This window comes from Trichosurus vulpecula, chromosome 4 (genome assembly GCF_011100635.1).
Source record: "Trichosurus vulpecula isolate mTriVul1 chromosome 4, mTriVul1.pri, whole genome shotgun sequence".
Classification (NCBI taxonomy): Eukaryota; Metazoa; Chordata; class Mammalia; order Diprotodontia; family Phalangeridae; genus Trichosurus; species Trichosurus vulpecula.
In genome coordinates this window covers 124,784,430-124,812,086 of record NC_050576.1, presented here as the reverse complement: position 1 = coordinate 124,812,086, position 27,657 = coordinate 124,784,430, and the positions used below count along the sequence as shown (strand labels likewise).

The following is a 27,657-nucleotide window of genomic DNA, read 5'->3' as shown; positions in this document are numbered from 1 at the left end:
TTCTCCTATCACATTTTCATCTCTTGGTATCTTCTCGGTAAGGTAGGTGATATAATCTGCTGAGAAGTATAGTGGGAGTAGAGTTAGGTATTTGAAAATCTAGGAGGTTTGGAAGAGCAGTGAACAGCATGAAAATGTCAGAGATGAATAGAATTGCTCTACAACAATGAGGGCCCCTCTGAAGTTCAAAAGGAGGAATCTGTTCCCAGATCATCAAATCCAATCAGCATGGTTTGGGGACTTTGTCCAACAATGCTTAACAGCTCAGGAGTAACTGCAGAGATGGCAGATAAGGGCAGAGAAGGGGGGAAGAGGATAATACAAACAGTGAAGTTTAGCTGGGTGGGAGTTGCAGAAGGACTAGACACAGGAAGCTAAAGGTTAGAGGAAAGTACGATGTTGAAATGTCCAACTATAAAACCAAGTCTTGAAATGTCCAACTATAAAGCCAAGTCTATAGGGAGAGAATAGGCAGTTAGGTAGTTCAGTGGATAAAGAGCCAGGCTTGGAGTCAGGAAAATCTTCCTGAGTTCAAATCTGGCTTCGGATACTTACTAGCTGTGAGACCTTGGGCAAGTCACTTAACCCTGTTTACCTCTCTGTAAAATGAGCTGGAGAAGGAAATGGCAAACTACTCCAATATCTTTGCCAAGAAAACCACAAATGGGGTCACAAAGAGTTGGACATGACTGATAGAGAGAAATGAAGTCAAAAAGAGGGTGGGGAACAAGGGGAGGAATTGAGGTACCAGAGATCACAACATGGGTAAAAAGCGGTTTCAGGAGCAGTGAGGCTGTGAAAGAGGTAGAAGAACAGGGGACTGTAATCAGAGAAGGGAATAGAGTTCAAGATGGTACTAAAGTGGTTTCAGGCAATGTCAAAGGTCTAAAATGTGACCACCTCTGGATGGCTAAGATAGAGTAGGAACGGAGGTCAAGGGAGTTGATGAGGTTTGTGATTAATAGTATAAATTACCAGAGAGGTCATCAACATGAACGCTGAGGTCAGAATAAAAGCGTGGGGAAGAAGACAGTATACCAAGTGCCGAAGTCTTTGGTTAATGTGGGAGCTTTTGGAAGGTCACAATATGGAAGAGAAAATGATAAGGATGGGGTGATACAATTGGCTGCTGAACTCAGAGGTAAGACTGAAATCGGGAAGGATAGAAGTTGTGAAATGACGAAGGCAAATAAAGATACATAATAGTTAATAAATGCTGAATTGAATTGATCTCTAGGCATAAAACAGTGCATAGTCCATTGTAAGCACTAAATCAATATTTTTATTTAAACTGAATTGAGCAGAGGGCTTACTGGCAAGTGCTCTGCTGTCTGATTATGTCTGTTCTACCTCTCAAAACTTCATAAGGCTTGAATTTCTAAAGCTTAATGATTCAGCAATACAGGCTGAGTACCTAGTACCTAATGTCTGGAGAGCCCTACACTGGCAGGTATGAACCAAGTGAGGGTCAAGGGACAGAGCCGGTTCTGGAGAAATGGGTGCAGTTGCGGAGGTTTGTTTTTTTTAGCACTTCTACCTTCCCCTTTCATTCCTACTCCCACCCCCGAGACACACACACCTTTCTTAAAGTCCTGTGCACCCAGAGCTTTCCTATTGCACAGGAATGAATGAAATCAAGCTTTCTTTATTGTTACAACAAGTTGGGCTGTAAACACTGCACTGCATGATAGTGCTGGCTGGCAGAGGAACCCAAAATGAAATAAGGAGATGGTAGTCATTCTGGAGAGAAAGAGAGAGAGACAGACAGACAGACAGACAGAGACAGACAGAGAGAAGTATATCTTGTAGTAAGAGGAAGTTTTAGTACCTCATTAAGACAGTAGGAATAAGTTTGTCAATTTAATATAACTGATAACAGTAAGAATATGCTCCACTAATTTAAGAAGATGCTTTGTCAACAGCATAACTGCTTCTATTTTATTTTAAACCTCCACTTTGTGATTGAGCTGTCTTGAGTAAGTTGTTTTCTATAAGTTGTCTTCCAACAATAAGATAAGCAATTGTACGGTGATATAGTCAATATGTGTGTGTTCTTAAAAACAACTAAGCTCTAGTGAGAAAATATCGTAAACATCCTTATCAGTAATTTTGAAGTAAACTACCAATCAAATTTTGTGGTAAACAACTTTAATTAAAAGCATAAAAAAACTCCATCTGAGATCCCAGTCATCAGCCTCTTCCTAATTGGGGTTGGCTCCTGCCTTTCCAGCATCTGAAACTGGAACAAGGCCATGTGGCTCCGGGGCAGTGCTGATTGGTTGAAAGATTTGGCGACTTGCAAGAAGATTGCCCTTGAGGGAGGTACAGGGCCTTCAGCGGGGCAGAGAGGAACTTTCATCTAGTCTGGTAAGAAAGAAGTCTTTTAGAACTTTTAAAATGTAAGGGTGGTGGTAGTCTGTTTTTAGAGGGTATTGTTTGCACACTTTGATTACTGAAGTTTGATTGCATGCATTGAAAAGTGTAATTCTAATCAGTATTCTGGTCATACCAGTTGGCATATATAAATAACAGGGCAAATCGGATAAGCGCCACAGTACATTAAAACAGGGGACCTTGGGTGAAGCTACAGGTCCAACCAATTCATGACCTAAAGCTGGAGAGATGAGCAAATCAAAGAGAGCACCAGCCAGTACAATTATTGAAAATCTCATAGATCCCCAAAGAGAGTAACTCCATAGCAACTGCAGCAAAAGACACAAGAAGATTAAATGTGTCTGTTTGACCGAAGAAGGAAAAACTAGGAGGAATTGATAAATGAGAGTTATTATAAGAAGCTACATTGGAAATAATACACTTTCTTAGCATAGGCCATTTTTGGAGAGATAGCAAGATGTAGTAGAAAGAACAGGAGAACTGGGCATCAAGAAACATGTTATAGCTCCAGAGCTATCATTAATTGTGTGAGTGACCTTGGACAAATCATTTTACCTTTCTTAGCCCCAATTTTCTTATCTGTAAGATTGAAGGAGTTAAACTAGATGGCATGGAAGGCCCCTTCTAGCTCTGATATTCTCCTGATTCTATTATTCTTTTGTGAAACGCATATGACGATGGTAATCGTTGTCAGCTAATATCATCTGAGGAACACAAAGCACTTAAATTGCAGCTTAGAAGTTAATAGCGTAGCATCTATGTAGACAGAGCTTGCTCAGTGTCTGGAAAACTAGAGACAAAACCTTTGTTCCTGGCCGCTAGCAACCTTGTACTTGGTGCCAGCAATTAGGGTTGTCAATATTTCCTCCCAGAAATTCCTGCTGTTTCATCAAGTCTGATTGGGGAAGGACATCTGATTCACCAGGGCCTGGGGTTATGCATCCGAAATAGAAAGTGTGTGGAGGCTGGGAGTCTGAGTCTAAGTGATGACTAATGTACCATCACTCTCATATTTTCAATGTTTTTGAAGCAGGAGCAAAGGAGAATGGGAGCAACTTTGATAGAGTGACCTAATTTATGAGAGGGTTAGAGATAAATTATTGTCCGTTAAATACTTTTCCCTACAAGATCCTGGGCACCAGAATTAGGGTAAGAAGGGGGAATTTATGTCTGTGATATCACTGATGCTTTAAAAGAGGTGGCTTTTCTACAATTCTACAATTTATAGGCTTAGAACAATGGTTCTCAAAACGTGTGCTGCTCGCTTCTCTAGGTACGCCTGTGAATTGTGTGAAACTTACACTTAGAATAGTGTGAGCATGTGGTAACCAGCCTCCTGACTCTCCCATAAATGTTCAAATTCTTCTTGGCAAAGTTCTATAAGTTAAAAAAAAAGTTCAACAATCACCATCTTAGAGTCATCTAGGGGCACTAAGAGGTTAAGTATCTTGTCCAGTATCAATCAGAAGGAACAAGTAAATCCAGGGCTTCAAGGCTCTATAAGGCAGGCTTGCTGTCCATTAAGCCAGGTTGTCTCTTGCATTCTCTTTAAATTCCTACAAATGGGATGATTCTCTTCCCCACCCCCTCAGAGAATAACAAAGTACTGTGTTAGATACTTTACAAATATCTCATTTGATTCTCAGAACAACCCTGGGAGGTAAATGCTGTTATTATTCCCATCTTACAGATGAAGAAATAAAATTTAAATATATCCTTTTCCCCAGGGTCCTCAGAGACTGTCATAAAGAAAAAGAGAATTTTGGACAGGGTAGAAGGGGTTTGAGGTATAAAGTAGGGGAAAAGAGGTGGATCTTGGCTGGTGGTTTCTATTTTCCTACTAAAATAGGAGGAAAAGTCCTGTACTGTGAGCATGGTGGGAGGAATAGTGTAAAAAGGGAGAAGTGTAATGTAAAGTAATATAATGTAATGTAACGTAATGTAATGTAAGAGTAGTATAAAAAGAGAGAAGAGAATGTTTGGAATAGCCACTGGAGAGTGTGATAGAGAATAAATGACAACGGATGAGTAATGCGGGAGAGATGAGTAAATCAAAGAGAGCACCAGCGTGGGTAATTATGGAAAATCTCATAGATCTCCAAAAAGAAAGAGCAACTCCATGGCAACTTCAATAAGAGACTCTAGAAGATTAAACATATCTTCTTGACCTCAAAAGGATAAGAAGATTGTCATGCAATAGTTTGACATTAGGTAGCATAAAACTGTAGTGGACCCCATCAGCAATTCTGCTTGATTCTCTAGAAGCATTCTCTAGCATGTGAGTAGGAGCAAAGAAGGTGGGTAGTGGAGGTAATCCAGAGATAGATTTGGTAAGGTATGACTGGCAAGAGGACAAGGGAACAAGGGATTAAGAATAAAGTTATTTAAACTGGCCAACCACAGGGTTAAGACCTTGAAGGAAAAAAGTGAGGCCAAAGAAGAGGTATAGACTAAGAGTAGAAGGACTAGAATTTATAGTAAGGACGAAGAATAGATTTAGGAGGAACAAGGCAAGGGTAGAGATAGAAGGATAAGTGGCCAAGGTCAGAGAGCAATTTTGGAATTTCAGATCCTAAACATTATGAATGATGGGCATAGTTGATATCAAAGGCATAAGCATTCATGTGAGTGGCTAAGATAGAGTAAAAATTAGGTCATGTGAATGAGACTGATGTACTGGGAGGTCAGGATATTTAAGGAGACATCAATGTGTATATTAAAGTCCCCTATGAGCCCTAGAGTTAGGGTGAAGAAGAAAATAATGAACCACAGAGTAAATTCCTTGAGAAAGGAGAGAAAGAATGACCTGAAGGCTAGTAGATGGTTGAGTCAAGGATCTCAACCATATGCTACAGATAGATTCGGGTGAATCTCAAAGGCAGAATAGTTGCTGAGTGGAAGTGGCAAAGGTATAGTGTGAAAGTCACAGGGAGGAGTGAGTATTATTTCTTCTCTTTCTCTTGGCCCACTGTTTTGGAGGGCATTAGAGAATAAACACTTCTGGAGAGGGGAGTCAGGTATACGATGCCTTTTGGAGGGATCTGATCCTTTGTCAGCATAGGAAAATGGAAAGAGATTAAATTGAGGTGATCCAATTTGGAAGGGAGTCTTATTAACAATAAAGTAGTTTTAGGTCACACAACAGAATGGAAGGGCAGAGAATCAGTAAGACTGAACTGTGTGGGGGGTGGGGGTGGGGGATAGGAAGAGAACTAAATTAGGGATGAGAGGATGGTGAAAGGTAGCAGAAGAAAAGGATTTGATTCTCAGGCAATGTCAGCTTTGCAGGTGAGCAGCAACTGCGAGTTTGCCTTCCATAGCATGGTAGAAAAACCAGTTGTTGAGGGTCCCCAGCCTTCAGAGTCCTTTGATGACTGAGTGTAGAGTATGAGATCATTGCGTCTCAGCTTCTTCAAGTAGTCCCTCCAAACACATCAGGCATCAGGTTGAGATGGCAAGGAGCTCTGCCTGGTGACCTGGATCATTAAATAGGTGGTGTTCTAGTATCCTAGAACACCCCATATCCCACACAATTCCAGTAGCCTCATTCTAAGTTAGTGGAGAACAATACACACCCTTCCAAGTGCCAATGATGATCAAATACTTCAGAGATAGATTGTATACCCTATTGAATTCCATAGGGTCAGTTAAAAATAAAAGGTTGACATCCATTCATAAGTGCAGAAGTCCATGTGTCATAAGGATGGTGTTCAGTCATTTTTCAGTGGTGTCTGACTCTTTGTGACCCCTTTTTTCAGGTTTTCTTGGCAAAGATAATGGAGTGGTTTGTTATTTCCTTCTCCAGCTCATTTTACAGATGAAGAAACTGAGGCAAACAGGGTTAAGTGATTTGCCCAGAGTCACACAGCTAGGAAGTATCTGAGGCCAGATATGACCTCAGGTCTTCCTGACTCCAGGTCAGCATTCTATCCATTTCACCACCTAGCTGCCCCCTACCCAATGCCAAGTGCGAGGATCTCCTATGGCTTCATCATCTTGTGGTTCTCTTAATGAGCAAGAGAAACTGGAGTGAAAAATGTGAATGACTTTAGCCTTGCCATGTAATTCTAGTTTGTTGTGTTTTTTAATTGGGGGGAGGGAGGGAGGAGAAGAAAATAGAATTTAATTTTTTTTCAATTAACAATTTTTTTTCCTCAAAACAAAAAGTAAGCCCTCATAGCAAACATGCATAGTCAAATGAAACAAACTTCCCAAATTGGGCAAGTCCAAACAATACATGTCTCAATCTGTACCCAGAGTCTATCACTTCTTGGTCTGGAGGTAGGCAGCATGTTTCATTATGGGTCCTCGGGAACCATTATGGGTCATTGTGTTAATCAGTGCTCTTAGGTCTTTCAAAGTTGTTTTGTCTTTACAGGGTTGATGTTATTATAAAAATGATTCTGGTTCTGCTTACTTCATTCAGCATCAGACTATATAAATCTTCCTAGGGTTCTCTCAAACCATTTCTTTCATTAATCTATTACATTTCAATTACCATAATTTTCTCAGCCATTCTCCAATTGATAGTCTTACCCTTAGTTTAAAAGTTTGAATAACAAACCTTGAGAGTTCTTTCCATTGGACATGTACTCCTGTAGCTCTAAAGTGTGGTTCTCATGCTCTTTAAGGACCTGTGACCTTTCTGTGATAAAGAAGTGAATCAGTTAATTTGCATAGCCACACCAGCAAATTTGATCTTGCCGGCTTGTCAGTGTGGTGTATAAAAAGCTCGAGAGACATAATTTCTCAGTAATTAATCATTTTATTAATTATGCTGGCAGATAATTGATAAAAGAGGTCAGTGGCACTCTTGAATACCAAAGATCCCTCATGGAACCCACTCAATGCTTATATGCCCTTGGAAGACTGGATGTTCCTGAGAGTGACAATCAAATCTGATTGGTTAACAATTAATAAGAAGCATGGGTATTATAATGAAAGGTGAACTCATTCTAATGGGGGACTGGGGCACTTTGATCACTCTAGTTTCCCAGACCACTCTCAGCCTCCAGCAATCTAGACAAAGGATCTACCCACCCATCCAAGCCTGAGTAGAACACAATGGGCTTCCCCACCTGGGTCTGAACAAGACTGAGGAGAAAGCTAATCCAATCTCATTATCAGCAAAGTCCTTCAGATGCTGACTTGACCCAGTAGAGAATGAGAAGATAGGAAGGGAAAAAACCCTGGATGTCCCCAATAATTGGTTATTTAATAATCATTTCTCTCAGCAGTTTGACTCTCATGAATTGCTAAGGGTTCTTAGAAGATCCAAAGGATATTCAAATGAATGATAATTCAAACAAATAAACTTCTAAGGGCTAAGGATTTGGGGGAAGGGGGAGCAGGAGGGAGGAGGAAATGCAAATCCAAGTACAAGCTATCATTTTACAATCTGGGCACAATGGTACAAGCCTGTTTTCCAAACAGATCATTAGATTCAGATCAGAAATGTTAAAACAGTAATGAACAAGTCATTGATTACAAGTTAGTTTATGAACTTTGACTATGAAATATGCAAATTTTTTACACCTGGTAATGTTGCATGGTCTGGGCACATAGTGAGATGGGGTGGGATGTGAAATAAAGATGGATGGGAGCCAGTGGTAACTTAGTACAACAGCTTTTTATCTATGTTGAGTTATTGAAATAGAGGATATCAAAGGTTAATATGGAGGCTGAGATATGCTACAGTCTTTCTCTGTGAAGCCTCTTGAGGAGCCTTTGCAGGCAGGAGAAACAAGGACTAGAAATGATCATTCTAGTGTGCATTCTGTGAAACCCAATGAAGCTAGATGGTCTTGGGGTTTGGGCCCTCCTCCAGGTTTGCCTTCAATACTTCACAAGTGACTTACTAAATTCTTCTTCTCCCTCCTTTGTGAAAAAGGAGAAATATTTCACTCAGACATTATAAAAGGTTTCCTGACTATTGGGGAAATTTGAATAATCTCTACAGCTTTTGTACAGACCAGTTCTTTGCACATCTGTGAGGTCCCTCCAAGTTATTACAGGATCATAATTTAAAGCTAGAAGGAACCCTGAAGGCCATCTAGTCCAATCCTCTCATTTTTACAAGTGAGGAAACCGAGGTCCACTCAGCTAAGTGATTTATTTACCCAAGGTCATGTAGGTACTAAGTTGAAAAGCCTTGAATCCAGGTTATCTGACTCCATTTTTATCACCTTTTCCACTGTACCAGCTTAATCTGGGTACGGCTTCATTTTGAGAACCGTAGGATTTTAGAACTAGAAGGTAACACGTTGGAGTCATTTATCAAGGGAAGTTATGTTAAGTCTCTAGAAGGTTTTTATAAAAATGTAAACAGCCAGCTTCTTAAGTATAGTACTTCCTAGAAACAGAGATGAACCACAGAACTCCCCAGGATCCTTTACCTCACAAAAATTCCAAACTTGTCCAAAGGTGGAAGATACCATAATTAATAAAACTTGAAAGCTGGTATCAAGACTTTCTTCCTTTGGTGATCTGGCCAAGAAGGCTTTGGAAGTAGAAACAGTGTCAATGCTTTTGTTTTCTCTCTCCTAGCGGTGACAAATTCCAGTGTCTGCCTGGCAAGACTAGCTTGTGGCTTCATTCCCAGAAGTCTCCAGCTGATGTCATAGCCTCATGTAATCCAATCGCCCCACATCCAGAACAGGTTACATCATTGCAGGGTGTGCTTCCCCGCTGCCCCCCACCCCCCCACCGCCCCTTGCTTGCCTTGTCAATGCTGCTATGGCCTCCAAGTAGCAATCTGTGCTGTTTGTGAACAAGCAGTTTTGGGGCAGGTCAAAGACTAAGGGTTTAGAAGACAGACAATAGTGGAAATTGGGGGCTGCTTTGCCCTTAGAACAAAAAATGGCCTTGACTTCCAAGGGTGAAAAACACTATTGGGGTGGGGAACCTGCACTAGCTTTTAGGCACCTATCGCACAACAGTTTAGGATAGGATGGGAAGAAGGGTGCTTTTTTTTTTTTTCTGAAGCCACGGTTAAAACTCTGATAAATCATATTTTCAGAATGCTTTAAGGTTTGCAAAGTTCTTTTTTCATAATAACCCTACAAGGCAAATAGTATAATTATTGTTATCCCCATCTCACAGAAGAGAAGACTGAGGCTCTGTCAAGTTAATTGATGTGTCCCTGGTAACAGAATTGGTAAATATCTAAGGAAGGATTCAAACCCAGGCTTCCTTATTCCACACCCAACACTTGATACACTGCTGCAACGCAAAAGATTGTTCTCTTTATTCAGTCACTTTGTAATGAAACACAGTTTATTCTAGATTATAATGGCTGTAATTAAAAGAACCCTGGGCTGGAGCCAGGAGGCTTGGCTTCCAGTCCTGATCCTATCAGCTATAGGGAAACAGAAAAAGAGTAAGTATTTATTGAGTGCCTACCATGGGCCAAGCATTGTGCTAAGCACTTTACAAATATCATTTAATCCTCACAACAACACTGCTACGTAAGTGCTATTATTATCATGCCATTTTTACAGTTGAGGAAACTGAGGCAAGCAGAGATTAAGTGACTTGCATGGGGGTCACACAGCTAGTAAAGTGTCTAAGGTCAAATTTGAATTCAGATCTACCTGATTCCAGGCCTAGCACTCTATTCATTGCACTAGCTAGCTGCCTCCAGTTATGGGCTACATGATTTTGGGTGATTCAGTGTTTCCTCATATATAAAAAGAGAAGCAGGGAGTAATAGCTTACCAGTTATTGGAAGGAAAGTACCTTATAAACTGTAAAGAACTATGTAAACAGGAATCATTGTTATAATCAATACTGTTGTTCTAAATAAGGAATGGTGTAGGTGCAGAGGTCTCAGCTTTGGGTTTTATTTGTAGTCTATGCTTTTTCAGATTTGGCAAAGTTTTCAGTGGACAGTCGATGTTGTTTGACAGAAGGAAATAAGAATCTGGGACCTCACTGAAAGTGAGATTTTAAGTAAATAGCATTTAGAAAGGTAAAACATGAAGAAAGGGCCCATTTTGAGAAAGGCTATCCACAGTTATCCAAAAACAATTATAAAAGTCTTTTAAGAGAAATAAAAATCACATAATGCATTTCAAAGTCAAATGCTTTTTGGAATTTGCTTTGTCACTCCTGCCCTCCATTCTCAGCGCTGGATAAGATGGAAAGGGAAAGAACTCATTGTAGTTGAGTCCTCTTACTTTACTGATCAGAAAAGTGAGACCCAAAGAAATTAAATGACTCATCCAAAGTTTTTTTTTGTTTGTTTGTTTATTTAGTTGTTTCAGTAGTGTTCATTTCTTTGTGACCCCTTTTTGGAATTTTCTTGGCAGAGACACTGGAGTACTTTGCCATTTCCTTCTCCAGGTCATTTACAGATGAGGAAATTGAGGCAAACAGGGTTAAGTGACTTGCCCAGGATCACACAGCTAAGTGTTTGAGATCATATTTGAAACTGGGTCTACCTGACTCCAGCAAAGGCACTCTATCATATTCATTCACTGTCTAGATACCACCCAAAGTTACACAGCTAAGTATTTAATGGAGCTAGGACTAGAACTCTTAGTACCTACTCACTCTTTTTGGTAGGTGGCATAATGTAGATAATGATGGATTTGGAATCAAGAAGACCCAAGTTCAAATCTTGCTTCGAAGACATGTTAGCTGACCCTAGGACAGAAATGTGATCTCTTTCATCATGAGTTTCCTTATCTGTAAAATAGGGGTGATAATAGTGAGGACCAAATGAGCCAATACATGTAAGATGCAAGGCACCATATAAATGTTAGCCATTAATAGGATTACAACAGGCATAATCCAAAGCCAGCTGCATTTGATGACAAAGAGACAAAGTAAATGTATAGCTCTGCATTACAGGGGTATTAGCCTGGATATCTACGGAAATTCCCATCAAAGTCAAAGTGATCATTGCTCATTCCAGGAATGGCTGATATTCCTTTATTAGCTACTTGTCACACGCGTAAGAAAAATCTTTCTCCCTTTGGGTAAGTCGACCAGGGGCTATGCTTTTCTGGCATCGTCTCTAAGGACACAAGTTTGCTTATTTGCCTCCAGGAGACATCAGAGCTGGACTTCAATGGAAGGCTGGACTTAGAGCCTTCAGTTAATCAATGCCTTTCAGGGCATTATTTTCATTTTCCTAAGAGCTGTCTCTGTTACAAAGTCCGTAATTAAAATGCACTTCCATTTTTCCAACAGATGATTTTTCCAATGATTTACATATCCCTACATAATAATAGCTAGCACTTATAAAGCACTTTAAGGTTTGCAAAGCTCTTTATAAATATTATCTCATTTAATCCTCACAACAAACCTAGGAGGTAGCTACTATTATTATGTCCATCTTATAGATGAGGAAACTGAGGCAGATAGCAGTTAAGAGACTTGCCCAGGGTCACACAGCTAGTATCTGAGGCCAGATTTGAACTCAGTTCTTCCTGACTCCAAGTCAGGAAGTATCTACTGTACCTTTTAGCTAAATAACCTCAGAATGAAGTGATATGTTATATTGCATAACACAATGGTCTTGTAGTCAGAAGATCTGAGTTCTAGTTGTGATGTTTAAAAGTTCAAGAGACATAATTTCTGGGTAGTTAATCATTTTATTAATAATGTCAGCATATTAGCAATAAAATGGGTTAAGAAAACTCTCAAATGCCAAAGATGAAACATGGTGGTGGGCTCATAGCTCATACGCCATTGGAAGAGTCAGTGTTCTTGAAGCTAACAACTGACTCTGATTAGTTAGCAATTAATGAGAAAGAATGAATATTACGATGAGAGGTGGGCCTATTCTGATGAGGGGCTAGGGGAGTGTAACTTTGATCATGTCATTTACTTCTAAATTGCACGGCCTTGGGCAATCTAATCAAAGAATTTATCCCCACCCATAATTGTGTAGAGCAGGAAGGACTTCTCCACCTTAGATTAAATTCCTTGTTAGGTTAGGTGAAGTCTGAACAAGATTGAGGAGAAAGTTATTTCAACCTCATTGTGAGCAATTTCCTTCAGAGACTGAACAATCTACCAGCTTCTGAAAAAATCCTGGTCCTAATTCAATAATTTATTATTAACTAATCACTTGCTAATTAATTAATATAATTATTAATATGAGGGAGAAATAATAATTTCTCTCGTAGTCCTGTCTCTGATGCATCCTGAGTGACCCTGGGAAAGTCAATTGATCTCTCTGTGCCTCAGTTTCCTCACTTATAAAATAGGGATAATTGTACTACCTGCCTCCTAGGACGATTGTTGGGAAAGCACATTGTAAACCTCAAGACATGATATAAGCATGACCTATTTATTATTCAATCAATTAATCATCAATCATTTATTAAGCTCCTACTATATGCCAGATACTGAGTAAAGATGAAAGAGCTCCTGACCTCAAAGAGCATTGTTTTTGCAATATGAATTTGCCAGGATTTTGCTCAAGTTTCTGACACAAAGTATGTGAAAGATATGTTTAACTTCACCAGAGTAACTGAGTCATAGAAGAGCTAGAAGGAGAATCCGAGATCATCTAGTGAAATTCCCAACCCCTTTGTTTTTACAAATTGGGAAACTGAGTACCAGAGAGGTACAATCACTTATTCAAGGTCACAAGACACTCTCATACATGCTCTTCCTACCTTCCTTGTCAACTTCCTATGCCCATCCCCACATCCATTTCTTTCAATTTTTGCCTTATTTCCTAGCATCATGCCTCACATGTAGAAGATGTTTAATAAATGTTTGTTGAGATTAATTGAATTCTATGCCATAAAAAAAGATCAGGGCTCTAGGAAGCTTCTTTTCTTACCCATTTATTTGCCAGCAAGACTCAGCTACCTGGATCCTGCAACTGACTGATATATTGCTGTCACCTCAGGCTTCTGGTCTCCTAGCAACTCTTGGCTTTTACATGCTGAGAGGGAGATGTGTCAGAATAAACCTGAATAACTGAGGTGAAGAAGCAAGATCTTTTCTTCCCAGGCCCTGAAATACAAAAATGTTGCTTCACAGTAATTAACATTTCAGAGGAAGAAATTCATTTCCCCCGGCATATCTAGAACTCAGCTGGAAGTGTGACAAATAGTTTGACAAAGAAGGCAAGGTTGTGACCTCACAATGTATGAAATTTTTAACTGAAAGATATTAATGTTTTTCCAAATTAGTTGATCCTAAGGTAGGGCTGATGTTTAGCTAAATAAGAGAAATTAATGAGGTTCCAAGTTCTGTCTTTAGTATGTAAAGATGGTTGGGGCAGCTAGGTGGCGCAGTCAGTAGAGTACCGGCCCTGGAGTCAGGAGGACCTGAGTTCAAATTTGACCTCAGACACTTGACACAAGTACTAGCTGTGTGACCTTGGGCAAGTCACTTAACCCCAATTGCCCTGCCAAAAAGCAAAAAAAAAAAAAAGTATGTAAAGATGGTTGTACTGACCCATTAGCAGCTTAACACACCTGAGTGTTAACACACCTTCCAATACCAATGATAGATTTGACAACCAGAGGTGTCAGACTCTTGGCCTGCAAAACTCAGATTAAAATGTCATTGGGAAATGTTTAAAAAAATTAAATAAAAACACAATATGACAGATAGTGTTAATTTGTGGCTTTCTAAGTCAATATGAGCCTGCAGGGATCTGTTTCTATTTGAGTTTCACAGTACTGTATTAAATCATATGTAATAAAGGGTACACGTTTTAAAAATAGCTTCCTGGGTTCAGGGGTACCTCCTGTCAGCTGTGAAACAAGTCAGATTAAAGCTTACATGGCCTATGTGTTTAGTCTCATTAGCACTGTACTTTAATCTTCTGAATCCCTTGAATCATGGAATTTAGGGGTAGCATAGGTCAGGAGTCAGAATACCTTGTTCAAATCCTGCTTCTAACACTTATTAGCTGTGTAACTGTGGGCAAATTCCTTCACTTCTCTAACCCAGTTTTCACATCTATAAATAGTATATAATAATAGCACTTACCTCACAGGCTTGTTGTGAAGACCAAACAAGACTATGCAAACCATTTTGCAAACCTTAAGGCATTATACAAATGTCATTTATTGTTATTATTATCATCGTCTTTATCATGATGGTGATGATGGTGATGAAGTGGTTCTTAAGGATCATGTAATCTCACCCTCTTTTTTGATCAATGAGAAAACTGTGACCCAGAAAAATCAAGTAATTTAACAAGGATCATACAGTATAACCAACCAGCTAAGGTTAGGAATTGCATCTCCTGACTCCAAGTCCTGCACTCCCAAACTGCCATCCGCCTGAACACCAAAATCTAGCTAGCATGGATGTCTTACCCTCTACCATGTTTGCTGCCCTCTTCTCCCCACCAGGAGCAATAATCCTCTGGACCCTAGCCTCCAGAGACCCTCCCACTCCCTAACCCCAGAGAGATTAGCTCACTGTCCTTCAGGACAGGACCCTATGTTGAGCCATGAGCAGGTAAGTGAAAATTCATCACAATCTACTATATGTAGCCAGACATAGAGCATGATTCACATTCTATAAAGTCATCCAAGTTGGTACCAGGTCCCACTCAAAGTCAGCATTTTGCACCTGCCCTCCTGCCACACCTATAACCCACCCCCTCCTTTCTACCCATAGCTATTGTTCTATGAGCAATAATCAAATCAATACTATCATTGCTCCTGGAGTGCCCGCCTTGAGAACAGGGACTATTTTGCTTTCTTTTTGTCTGCATCCCCAATGCCTAGCCCTTTTCCTGGTACATAATAATAATGATAATAAATAACTCCTATTTATATAGCTCTTTAAGGTTTACAAAACACATTAAATGTTATTTCATTTTATCCTTGCCATGACCCTAGGAGGAAAGTGCTACAGAAATTGTGGCCAACAGAGATTAAGTGACTTGCCCAGGTTCACGCAGGTAGTAAATGTCCAAGGTCACATTTGAATTCAGGTCTTTCTGACTCCAGGGCCAGCACTATAGCCACAGCACCACTTAACTATACAGTAGATGCTTAATAAATGCTTGTTGATTGATGGTTCTTTTAGCTATTCTATACTGCCTCACTTTTATGGCTCTCACTCTAGTATCAAGTTCTTATAAATGTTTAATAATAATAACTCACACTTATGCAATGATTTTATACTTTATAAGTTCAAAAGAAATCTATGAGATCAATAGGGTGAATATTATTATCCGTACTCTATAGATGAGCAAATTAAAATTCAGAAAGCTTACCACAGGCTGCCCTCTATGCCTGTAATGCTCTCCCACTTCATTTCTGCTTCTTGGAATCCCTAGCTCGATACAAGACTTAGTTCAAGGGCCATCTTTTTGATCCTCCCAATTTATAATTTTCTCTTTACCACCACTAAAATTACTTTATATTTATTCCGTATCTATGGTGGATTTCCTTATCTATGTATATATTATTTCACCCCAGGAGAATGTAGGCTCCTTGAGGGCAGGAACCTTTTTCTTGTTCATCTGTCTAGTCCCAGCCTTCAGCAAGGTAAAGCAACTGGCCCATAATGTCTTTTGCTGATAAGCAAGGAAGATCCAGAGACTAAGTGAAAGAATGCTGGTCTATGCTGAGAATACCTGGAAGAAGTTAGTTCCTGTTGGAAGCTCACGCAGCTTATTGGAAGAAGTGACCCTTACCAAGGGACTTGAGGAAGACTTTGAAGGAAAGGACAGCAAGCAAATAATTGTGCTTTAGTAAGTCACTGTGCCCTCTAGTGGTCTCTAGACAGGAGGGAAAACACAAGTGATATAAGACCAAAAAAAAAATACTCTTTTAAAAGTCAAATGGCAAAGAGCTTTGCTGTAGAAATAGACTTAACCTCAACAGAGTAAGCCAATCAAATTCCCAGGGTTCCAGGCCACTAGATAGAGTTCTGGAGAAGAGGGTCACCAAAGCAACAGTGCCCTTCCACTCAAGAACTAACTTTGGCCCAGGAAAAGTACAGGAAGTGCAGGTCACCATCCTAAGAAAGTGTTTTGTGGTGCTCTGGACAGCTCTAATTGTTTGGAGGATTTTTATATTGAGGTAAAAGGTGCCTCCTTCTAACTACCACTCACTGGTTCTAGTTCTGTGATCTGGAATTATACAGAATAAGGCAACATCCTCTTCTATAGGGCAGCCTTTCAAAGATTTGAAGACTGTTACCATTGCCTATTAAGTCCTCCCTGCTTCAGATTAAACATCACTAGGTCCTTTTAATAGTTCTCTGTATGCTCTTATACCCTCCATACTCTTCTGTGAATACATTCTAGTTTGTCAACATTTTCCTTAAATTGTGGCTTTCAAACCTGAATTCACTATTCTAAATGCAGTCTGAGTAAAGTGGTGCTATGATTTAACTTGTTCTGGACATTACGGCCATTAATGCTGCCTAATACTGGAGCAGATTTTTTTTGAAGCCATATCGAAATTTTGGCTATATTCACCTTAAAGTCAACTAATAATGGTTGGGTGAGGGAGGGATGTGTAGGAGGGAAAAGAGATCTGATCAGCAAAGCAGTGATAGGGAGGGCACTGTATATTATAAAAGCACTGAGATGCTGGCAGCATTGCAAGATTCAAAAAGCTGCTAATATTGCAAAGATTCGATGGTGATTTTGATCTATGACTATGCATCTATTGACTAGGTGAATGCTCTTAGTGGCCATCCCTGTTCCCCAAATCCCAGACATGGGGCCCTCATGCTGATAGCCAGAGAATCAGGATCATAAGATCATTTACTGAAGGGACCTAAGAAATCCTCTAGTCCAAATCCCTCATTTTATAGCTAAGGAAACCAAAGAAAAGTGACTTGCTCCAAGTCTTGCCTTAAGCAACATCTGATCAGAGACTCTATTTTAATAAAACGTTTTCAGAAATACTGTCCCTTCTGATTAGTAGAAGCCTAAAGATACCCTTATTAATTATGCTTTAGGCAATATTGTTCTAATTTATTTCATGTCCTATTCCAGTGCATCGCAAAATAAAACTAATACTACTGCGCTTTGTAGTTGCTGATGTAGTAACATTCAAGGTTCTCATTGCCCTTGGCATGGATCCTTGAACAGAAATGGAAACACTGTATAGGAAGAATGGAGAGCAAGATAGTAAGAAACAGTGGCACATGGCCCATATCCTAGAAATTTTTGCCCTTGTATGGTACACAGAAAGTAAGGGGGGAAATGTTGTTGTTTTTCCTTAGCTTGCTGAAAAAATATGTTTATCTCCACAGATGCTATGTGGTTTAGTGGACAGTGTTCTGGATATAGACTCAAGAAGAACTGAGTTCAAATCCTGCCTCCAAATACTTCCTAGCTTGTGACCCTGGGCAAGTCACTTAACCTCTGTTTACCTTACTAGAGAAGGAAATGGCAAAGTACTCTAGTATCTTTGCCAAGAAAACCCCATATAGGGTCATGAAAAGTTGGACATGACTGAACAACAAAGTTTAAAATCTAATTCTATGATTTTATGATATGGAATGTGAAACACCCAGCTTGAGTTACCATAAAGGTGATGTGCCTTTTAGTGTCCATCCCTGGGGGAAAAGAAAAGATGCTTGGCAATGCAATATAAGCAAATGAGTGTACCAGATAACTACTTCAAGGAAGTATTCCTCTAGACCCAAGAGACAAAACAAGCGTAGTTCAGTAGTTCCATTTTTGCCAAAAGAAACAACCAATCAACAATCATCAGTTGACAAGTGCCAAACACTAAACTAGGTGCTGGGGATACAAAGACAAATATGAAATAGTTCCTGTCCTCAAGATTCTTATATTGGAGAGAGAACAGGTATATAAATACAGGGTAAACTTGGGGGCAAAGGAAGGACCCTAGCACCTGGGAGGATCAGGAATGGCCTCATTTAGAAAGTGACATTTGAAGTAACTCAAAGAGAACCAAGAAAGGCTTTTCAGAAGCAGAGGTGAAGAAGAAGTGCATTTATTCAAAACATAGGGGCAGCCATTGGCAAAGTACAGAGAGAAGAGATGGAATGTTTGAGGAACATCAAGAAAGACAATTTGGCTGGACCATAGAATTTGGGAAGAGGAATAATACATGACTTTGGAATGGTAATGTGGAACTAGGTTATGAAATACTTTGAAAGCTAAATTGAAGAACTTAAAATTAATCCTAGAGGTAACAGAGAGCCATTGGAGTTTATTAGATGGAGGAATGACATGATCAGATTTTCACTTTAGGAAAATCGTTTCTGCAGCTTTATAGAAGATTAGAGAGGAGAGAGACCTGAGGCAAAGAGACCAATTAGGAGGCTACTGTAATAGTTCAGATGAGAGGTGATAGGGGCCTAAAATAGGGCAGGGGCCATTTCAGTGGAGAGGAGATAGAGATAAGAGATTCTATGGAAAGAGAAACAATAAAATTTGGTTATGGCAGCTAACTGGATGTTTGGGGTGAAGGAGAGTTAAGGGTCAAGGATAAACCAAGGCTGCAAACCTGGGTGACTGGAAGTCACAGAAAATAGAAAATTGAAAGAAATGATGAGACAGATGGGGCTGGATTATGGAGTATGTGGAGAAAGTAGTATCTGAGGAACCAGGAAATGGAGAGAAAGGTAGAAAAGGGCTGGATTATGGAACACTAAGAACTGAAACAATGGATAGAGTAGACCCAAGTTCAAATCTGGCCTTAAACTAACTATATGACCCGGGGCAAGTCAACCCTATTTGCCTCAGTTTTCTCATCTGTAAAGTCAGCTGAAGAAGGAAATGGCAAACCACTCCAGCGTCTTTGCCAAGAAAATCCCAAATGCACAAAAAAGAGTCAGACACAACTAAAAAATGACTAAACAACAACAAAAATAACTGGGAAGACCAGGAAAGGACTTAGATGTGCCGTGAAGGAACTCAGGGTTTCTAGAAGGTAGAGATGAGAAGGGAGTGTAGTCCAGACATAGGAAAGCATCTGGGCAAAGAAAAGTGCATTGAATTTGGTTAACTATCAAACTCACTGGAGATCTACTGGAGCAAGTTCAAATCAGTTCCTCAGAAAACCAATCGCTAAATTTTCAGTTTGAATATTTATACCTTAGAAATCAGCATATGCTATAAATCACGACTTGATGTATTGTTTTACTTGATTGTCTAGGTTCTTAAACATTTTACCAGCACACCCCTGCCTATGGCTGTGTATATGTTTATATGTATGTGTGTATATGTATATATATGCATACGTAATTTCTTTCATAAAGATTATATTTGCAGATGGCTTTTTAAAGACTATATCTGTTTATATAAAATGAAGGTAGGTGTAGAATGAAATAATACTAATTTTCTTACAATTTTTTTTTTTCAGAATGTAGCCATGGCAACTTGGTCTAAGTGGGAATCACTCTACTGATTTGGAGTATGTTACAAACTGTAGGTATGTATCTTTACATGTGTGGGTAGACCTGTGTCATTAACATACTATTAATGTATTCATTGATGGAAAAATCTTCAAAACTCTTTATCCAAATTTTTTAGTCAAATTCAAACTTTTCCACGTGCAACAAAATATTGGATGCTTAAAAAACAACACGGAGAAAACAGGCACAATTAAACACTGAAAGAATTTCACTTACCAAGATACTAACATACATTAACTAGGGCTCCATTTATCACTGAAATATTTATTAATATGTTTATTGAATTATTTATTCCCTTGTTTTATTCATTGCTTAACATCTCAGCATTTTTGAGTTTACCTTCTTTGAGTAGATAAAAAACTATTATGGACAGGGCTCTGTTTTAAAGACTTTATTACTATCTTGCATAAATCCTTTTTTCCTAAGATGAAATACAACTTTCATTAAAATGCCTTGAAAAATCATAAAATGCTCATATAAGACAATAGAAATAAAATAACAATGATGATAATTTAGGTGACAATAACCATGAAGACTAACATTAATTTATCTGTAGAACAATAGGCATTTATAAAATCTAGCACTCTGTAGAGTGCCATATACGTAGCTAGTTCTAGCATTTTGTTCAGTTGTTTTTTCAGTTGTGTCTAGCTGAATTCCAATTCATGACCCCATTCAGGGTTTTCTTGGCAAAGATACTGGAGTGGCCTGCCATTCCTTTTCCAGCTCATTTTACAGATGAGGAAACTGAGGCAAACAGGATTAAGTGACTTGAACAGAGCTACACAGCTAGTGAGTCTGAGGCCAGATGTAACTCAGGGAGATCTTCCTGACTCCAAGCCCAGTGTACTACCTACTGCTCCACCCAGCTGTCCCTGGTTCTAGTATAAGGATGGTGTATTTCTTAAGGGTCCTTAGGAATCTTTGTACCTCTCCTTTCCCCCAATATCTTGCAAAGTTTTTCAATAGTTGTTGAACTGATTTGAAATGATAATGCTGACAATAATGAACAAATTATTACAGAATTGGAAAGAATATAGATTATGTTAATTAAATTAGCTGCAGTATAATGAAATTTTTAAAAGTCTATTTGTGACAAATCAGATATATTAAATACACTCCTTTCATTCCCAGAAACAATAGTAGGATCCAGGGCTGACAAACACCTTAGGGATCATTTAGTCCAACCTGATATTTTATCTATCAGTAAACTGAGGCCCAAATTGTTTAAAGGAATTTCCCATGGTCACACAGGTAGTATATAACAGAGCAGAGCTTTGAATATATATCTTCCAATTCCAAATCCAGTGTTCTTTCCACTCTACCTTGCTTCCTCCTTCTGAAATCCTTACTGATTACACTTTACAATTAGTAATAATCATTGTAATTAAATTATTGTAGTATAACCTGTCCAAGCTTCTTACTCCCCTCCCTAAAAGGTCACCTTCTTTCTGACGCAATGTTGGTCAGTAAATAATTCTGTCTCTGTGGTTAGGGCATATACAGCATAGGACCTTGGCACAGAAAATTATCTCAATTATATCCATGCCATTTCACTCCTTTCTTATTTATGAGGACTAATGGCTACTAGTAAAGCTGCTTCTGAGTTTCCTTTCTCAAAGTCTTAGCTCTGAAATGATATATCTGGACAGCTGAAAAACCACAGCATCATGCTTTTTAAATTACAAAACACAATATGATCCTGTTTGACTCCAATTGCAGATACTGGCCACCGTGTTGTCTTTTTTTTGTATAGGGAACATAAAAAAGATTGCTGAGATAAAAAGACTGCTACTTAGGATGAATGTATCAAAATGATGATTCAGTGGCTCCCCTTTGTTTTCGTTATCAATGATAGGAAAAGTAATCTTCATTGCTGCCTTCACATATTTCTGTCATAGAATTATATCTTAATTACTTGTATCTTTAATCTCCACTAGATATAATTTGGCTAATGTTAGTTGCATAGATGCAGCATTTATTAAGTGCTTACTATGTGCCAAACACTGTGCTAAGCATGGGAATATAAACACAAGCAAACAAGATATTCCCTGTTCTCCAGAAGCTTACATCACAATGGGGGAAGACAATTCACTTGAAGGGGTATGGAAAGGAGGAGAGAAGAGGAAGTCCTGGGTATATGAAACAGAGAGGATGCCTACTTGAAAGCATTGCAAGCAGACCCCAAGAAGTGGCATGAAGAACTGGTTCTTAGCAAAGTAAGGCAAAAGGTTTACCTATTAAAACCTGGGGAAGAAGGATAGAGTCCAAGTTTCTGGTGGAGTGAAGAAGGTTGGAGAGGGAAGCGATGTGAATTTATATACTTTACCTAATATCTCTTTGTTTTCTATATAATCTCTATTGTTTACTGACAAGCTTTTCTCTTTAAATGTCTTGCTTTAAATTTTGCTCTAAAAAAATATAGATATGGATAAGGGAAGAATTTTGGACCAGACAAGATATATAAAGCACTACAAAATGTAAAATGAATAATTTTCATTATATAAAATTAAAAGTTTTTTGCACAACCAGAACCAATGCAACCAAAAAAGCAGAACACTGGGAAAATTTTTTTTTTTACAGCAAGTATGTCTCATAAAAGCCTTATTTCTCAAATATATAGAGAACTGAGTCAAATTTACAAGAATGCAAGTCATTCCCCAATTGATAAATGGTCAAACGATTATGAACAGGCAGTTTTCAGATGAAGAAATCAAAGCTATCTACAGTCATATGGGCCTGAATGGGGACCCAGCTAATTGGGTGACTCGGCTTGTTTCCCTCTCCCTCCTTCTCTCCCTCTCCCTCTTCCTCCCCCTCTCCCTCTCCCTCTCCTCTCCAAAGGAAGGTCAATTCTGATGGCCAGGAGCTGCCCGCTTAACTTGGGGTTTACTGGATAGATTCCTTCCTTCCTTCCTTCCTTCCTTCCTTCCTTCCTTCCTTCTTTCCTTCCTTCTACCTTTCCCTTCCTTCTTTCTTTCCATCCTTCCTACACAAAACCTTAAACAACCCAGTTCACTCTGAAGCTCATAGGTTAGACCACAACAGGTCCCTGCCCAAGTTCCACTTAATGGTTGTATTTTGGGCCCTCCTAGCTTAGAGTGAATGTCAGTGGTAACTTTCTCTTTGGAACAGCAACCCTGAGGGTCTTCCCCTCCCACTTTGATTTTTTTTTTCTTTTTCTAATTAAAGGGGTCATCCCTTGACTCATTTCTTAAAGAGGCCTGTTCACTGAATGTGTGTTGCCTCATTCTAAGTGAATACATGAAAAGGCCTTAGCCTAAAAGGCCAAGGGTCTCTCATTGCATTCTGGGCCACCTCCAGTCATCCTCATGAATATCTGGTCACTGGACCCAGATGACTCTGGAGGAGAAAGTGAGGCTGGTGACCTTGCACAGCCCTCCCTCACTCAAGTTACATGGAAAAAATGCTCTAAATCACCATTGATTAGAGAAGTGTAAATTAAAATAACTCTGAGGTACCACCTTACATCTATGAGATTGGCTAACGAGACAAAAAAGGAAAATGATAAATGTCGGAGAGGATGTGGGAAAATTGGGACACTAAAGCATTGTTGGTGAAGATGTGCACTGATCCAATTTGGAACTATGCCCAAAGGACTAACAAACTGTGCATACCCTCTGATCCAGCAATATTACTGCTAGATCTGTATTCAAAAGAGATTTTAAAAGAGGGTCTAGGGGAAGGACCTATTTGTAGAAAAATATTTATAGCAGCTCTTGTGTTGATGGCAAAGAATTGGAAATTGAGGAGATGTCCAACAATTGGGGAATGGCTGAGCAAATTGTGGCATATGTTTGTAATGGAATATTATTGTGCTATAAGAAATGACAAGCAGGATAATTTCAGAAAAACTTGGAAAGACTTATATGAACTGATACAAAATGAACGGAGTAGAATCAGGAAAACATTGTATACAGTAACAATAATACTGTATGATGAAGAATTGTGAATGACTTAGCTGTTCTCAGCAATATGATACAAGTTAGTTCCAAAGGACTCATGATGAAAAATGCTATTTGCCTTCAGAAAGAACTGATGTTGTCTGAATACAGACTGAAGTATACTATTTTTCACTTTTTTTTTTGTTTAAGTCTTCTTGCACAAAATGACTAATAGGGAAATGCTTTACATGATTGTAATCTACATTAGATTACTTACCATTTCAGGAAGGGGAGACAGGAGAGTATGTAGAGAGGAACAGAATTTGGAACTCAAAATTTTAAAAAACTAACAATAAATGTTAAAAATTGTTTTTTACAATTGGGAAAAAAACATAATATTATTTAAAAAATAAAATATTTGAAGACAAAATTTTTTTAAACTGTAAATACTGGCACAATCACTAAGAATGGCTTTTATTATAGAATGTGAAAGCTGAAAGGGACCTCTGAAATCATACAGTCCAGCCCCCTCATTTTTACAGATGAGGAAAGTGTGATGCAGGGAGATCGAGACTTGCAAGAAAAATCACATAAATGAGTAGTGAAGCCAGGATTCAAATTTAGGGCTTCTGATTCCAAATCCAATGTTCTCTTGGTCACATGACTTAGTACAAATTATAGTCTATACACTTATCCTGAAAAGAAAAAAAATCCAAAAGAAAACTAAATATTTTATGTATTTCTTTTCTTTTCTTTTTTCACTTCTGCTGCCAAATGGAAGATTTTCCATGAACTTTGCAGTTTTGGGAGGTCTCTTTAGCATTCTCCACAATATATTAGACAATAAATGTAAAATTTATTTAAATTGAGGTGCTCTGGGAAAATCAACAATGACCTGCATTTAAAGGAACTAGTTCAAACAACCAGTTGAATAACTTACATTTCTTTGGTAATATCACATAACAGTATGGTGTTATATTCATAGTATTTCTCAAAAAAGGTAGAGAGGAAAGACAGAGTTATTCATAGATGTGGAAAGAACCTTAGTGATCATCTAATCTAGTGGTTCTCAAAGTATATTCCAGGAACCCCTGAGTGTGGGTGGGAGGCAAAATTGTTTCCATAATAATACTGATATTTTAATTTATATTGATATAATCAGCATAAACAAAAACTCAGTAATTTTTAAGAGTATAAAAGGAGACTTGAGACTAATCAATCAATCAATAAACATTTATTAAGTGCCTACTATATGCCTGCTTTGCTAATATAATCCTTTCATTTAATGTAAGAGGAAACTGAAACACAGAGAGGTGGCATGACTTTCTGTATTTAACTAGTGGCATCATTTGGACTAGAACTTGGGTCTTAATGACTAATTCATTGTTCTTTCCATTATAACGTATTGCTTCTATCCATAAGAATCATAAGACTCCAAAGACTATATAATGGTGCCTCATTCATACAAAAAATGCTTTCTTGTCAATTGTATTAATCTGACTACATTTTAAAGAATAAAATACCTGTCTGATACTTGGGAACAGAGAAAATCTAGGAGTAGCAAAATAATAATAATAACAATAATAATAATAATGATAATAATAATAGACAATGAAGGAAATTCAAATGAAAATGAACATTTTCAAGAGTCGCAGAATTTCACAGAACTAGTCAAGGGAACCTCAGTGGCCCTCTAAGTCAAGTCATACATGGAAAAGGATCCTTCTTCACCCACTTATTATTTAGTCATCCAGCCTTTGCTTGAAAATTTCCAATGGGGGAACTTATTAATGCCCAAGGCTCCTCATTCTACTTTTAGACAGTGGAATCATTAGGAAGTCTTTCCTTACATAAAACTGAAATCTATTTTCCTGTAACTCATTTATTGCTCCTAATTCTATGCTATCAGACCAAGCAGAACAAGTATAGTCCCTTTTCCATAATCTTGAAAGCTTTTATAAGAGAATTATAAATCTATTGGATGAAAGAAACAGTAAAATAAAATCTCCACAGCTTTTAGCACCAACCAGAGTGCCATGCAACAATAGACATTAACTGATAATGACACAATATTTGTTGCTATGCATCATACCATATTACTTGAAAAATTTATTCAAATTGACTTGGAAAGTAAGACTATTAAGTGCGTTAAAAACTGATGAAATTATTATAAAGAAATGGCATACTAATGGATATCTTGTGGGGCTTTATGAAATGCTACTAGGTTTAATATTAAATTCAGTAATGCTAGCAATCGATTGATCATTTATGAATTATTTATGTAGCTGCTTCTACGTGCTTACATAATGGAGCACTGGCTAAGGAAGGTCCCAGTCTTTAAAGCATGAATAATATGCTTTGCTTGGTACCAACTAACACAGAGGCTTGCTGAGCTTTTTTTAGATGTGCATACTGGAGGGGTGCTTTCCTTCCCGGGTTCGGTGTATGAACAGATATTCTGATTGCGTTCTGCTGGCTTACTGTTCATAGCTAAAATGAAAGAAGAATCCTCAGTCTCTGGTAGCTTTTGAGTGAGTAGGAAGAAGTGCTGTGAGCGTTCAAATGGGGGAGACCCCCCCACCCAGTTGTTATTTGTCTCTGAGCACATGGATGACAATAATAATAATGATAACTAACATTTATATTTACTATGTGCCAGTTACTATGCTAAGTGATTTACAATTATTATCTCATTTGATCCACATAACAACTCTGGGAGGTAGGTGCTATTATTAACCCCATTTTATAGATGAAGAAACTGAGGCAAACATGTTTCTTGACTTGCCCAGTTTCACATAGCTAGTAAGGGTCTGAGGCTGGATTTGAACCCAGGTCTTCCTGACTCCAGGTCCAGCACACCATCCAATCAACCACCCAGCTGCCTAGATGAAGTTGTTGTTTTTCTTAATCTTTTATACTTATTCTTTCCTGATCTTAGGTGAATGAGTATCAGAGACAGAATGGAGCAGATTGTTACCTTATGAGCTTCCATTGGTTGGAAGAGCCAACAGAAATCCAGCAACTGGAGTCTATGACAGAGTTTGCCAGTAGCTGCAGGAGCCATGGCCAGTGAGGAGCCAGCCCAGCTTGAACTGCCTGAGAGCCTGTGCACCACAGTTGGGGCTGTGATTGGAACAGGCTACCGAAGCTTCCCCAACCCAAAAGCGATAAAGAAAAGAGAAAAAAGTAAAGAAAATTAAGCTTCTTATTTCAGAAATAAACTTGGTGTTCCTTAAAAGCTCTTCTGACCACATGGAACTTCTTGAAGAAATTTAAGACCTGAGGTCAGCTGGCAGTTGTTCCTTCATCCTCAGTTGAGAAAGTAAAAAAGAGTACACATTGAAAAGTGGTTTCTCATACTGGTAAAATCTTATAGATACTCCTATTTGGGGATGATATTGTGCTGACTGAACAAAGACTCAGAACTCTAAAGAATTTCCTAAAAGAGACCCATAATCACTCAAAAGAGTGGAGTCTAATTATCCACATAGGAAAAAAACAAAAAGCAAGTAAATATTGTCCACTGAGTGATATACAGTTAGATGGATGACCTAGAGAGTTCATCCATTAGTATAACTATCTTAGACACTGGAAATGTACAATTATCTAGGTCCAGAATTAGACAGGAGGAATAAAGAAGATTGGGTGGATTGACTTTACGAAATTGCAAAGTTCTTTTTATGATCCCAAGCATCTCTTTGAAGAAAGTCCCCCCCCAACCTTTTTTTGAATACTAATGATGTTTTCCATTTGTCTCATACCTGCTCCATCCAAGAAACTCATGGTAACAGCAGTATGGGCAAGGTCCAAATATCTTGCCCTGTTATAGTATGAAATGACTTTAATGCTTTAGCTTCAAGAAAATTTGTGTCAGTGGCCCTCTTCCACATCAACAAGAGGAAAGTTCTCTCTAGGAGGCCAGGATAGCAATCATTGAACTGAAGGAACTCTTGAATTCTTAGGAACTCTCGAACTTACTTGATCTGAAAGTCCATTCTTAGAAAATGGCAGATTAGAG

The 27,657-nt window shown here is 38.6% G+C and overlaps 1 long non-coding RNA gene across 1 annotated transcript; it reads left to right on the top strand.

The window, feature by feature from the left end:
* The first annotated feature begins 1,318 nt into the window (after window positions 1-1,318).
* LOC118847736 lies at window positions 1,319-26,877 on the top strand. The gene is made up of 4 exons (XR_005010221.1): window positions 1,319-1,513; window positions 2,231-2,367; window positions 19,683-19,751; window positions 26,578-26,877. It is a non-coding gene; the product is annotated as an uncharacterized LOC118847736 (long non-coding RNA).
* The last annotated feature ends 780 nt before the right edge of the window (window positions 26,878-27,657 follow it).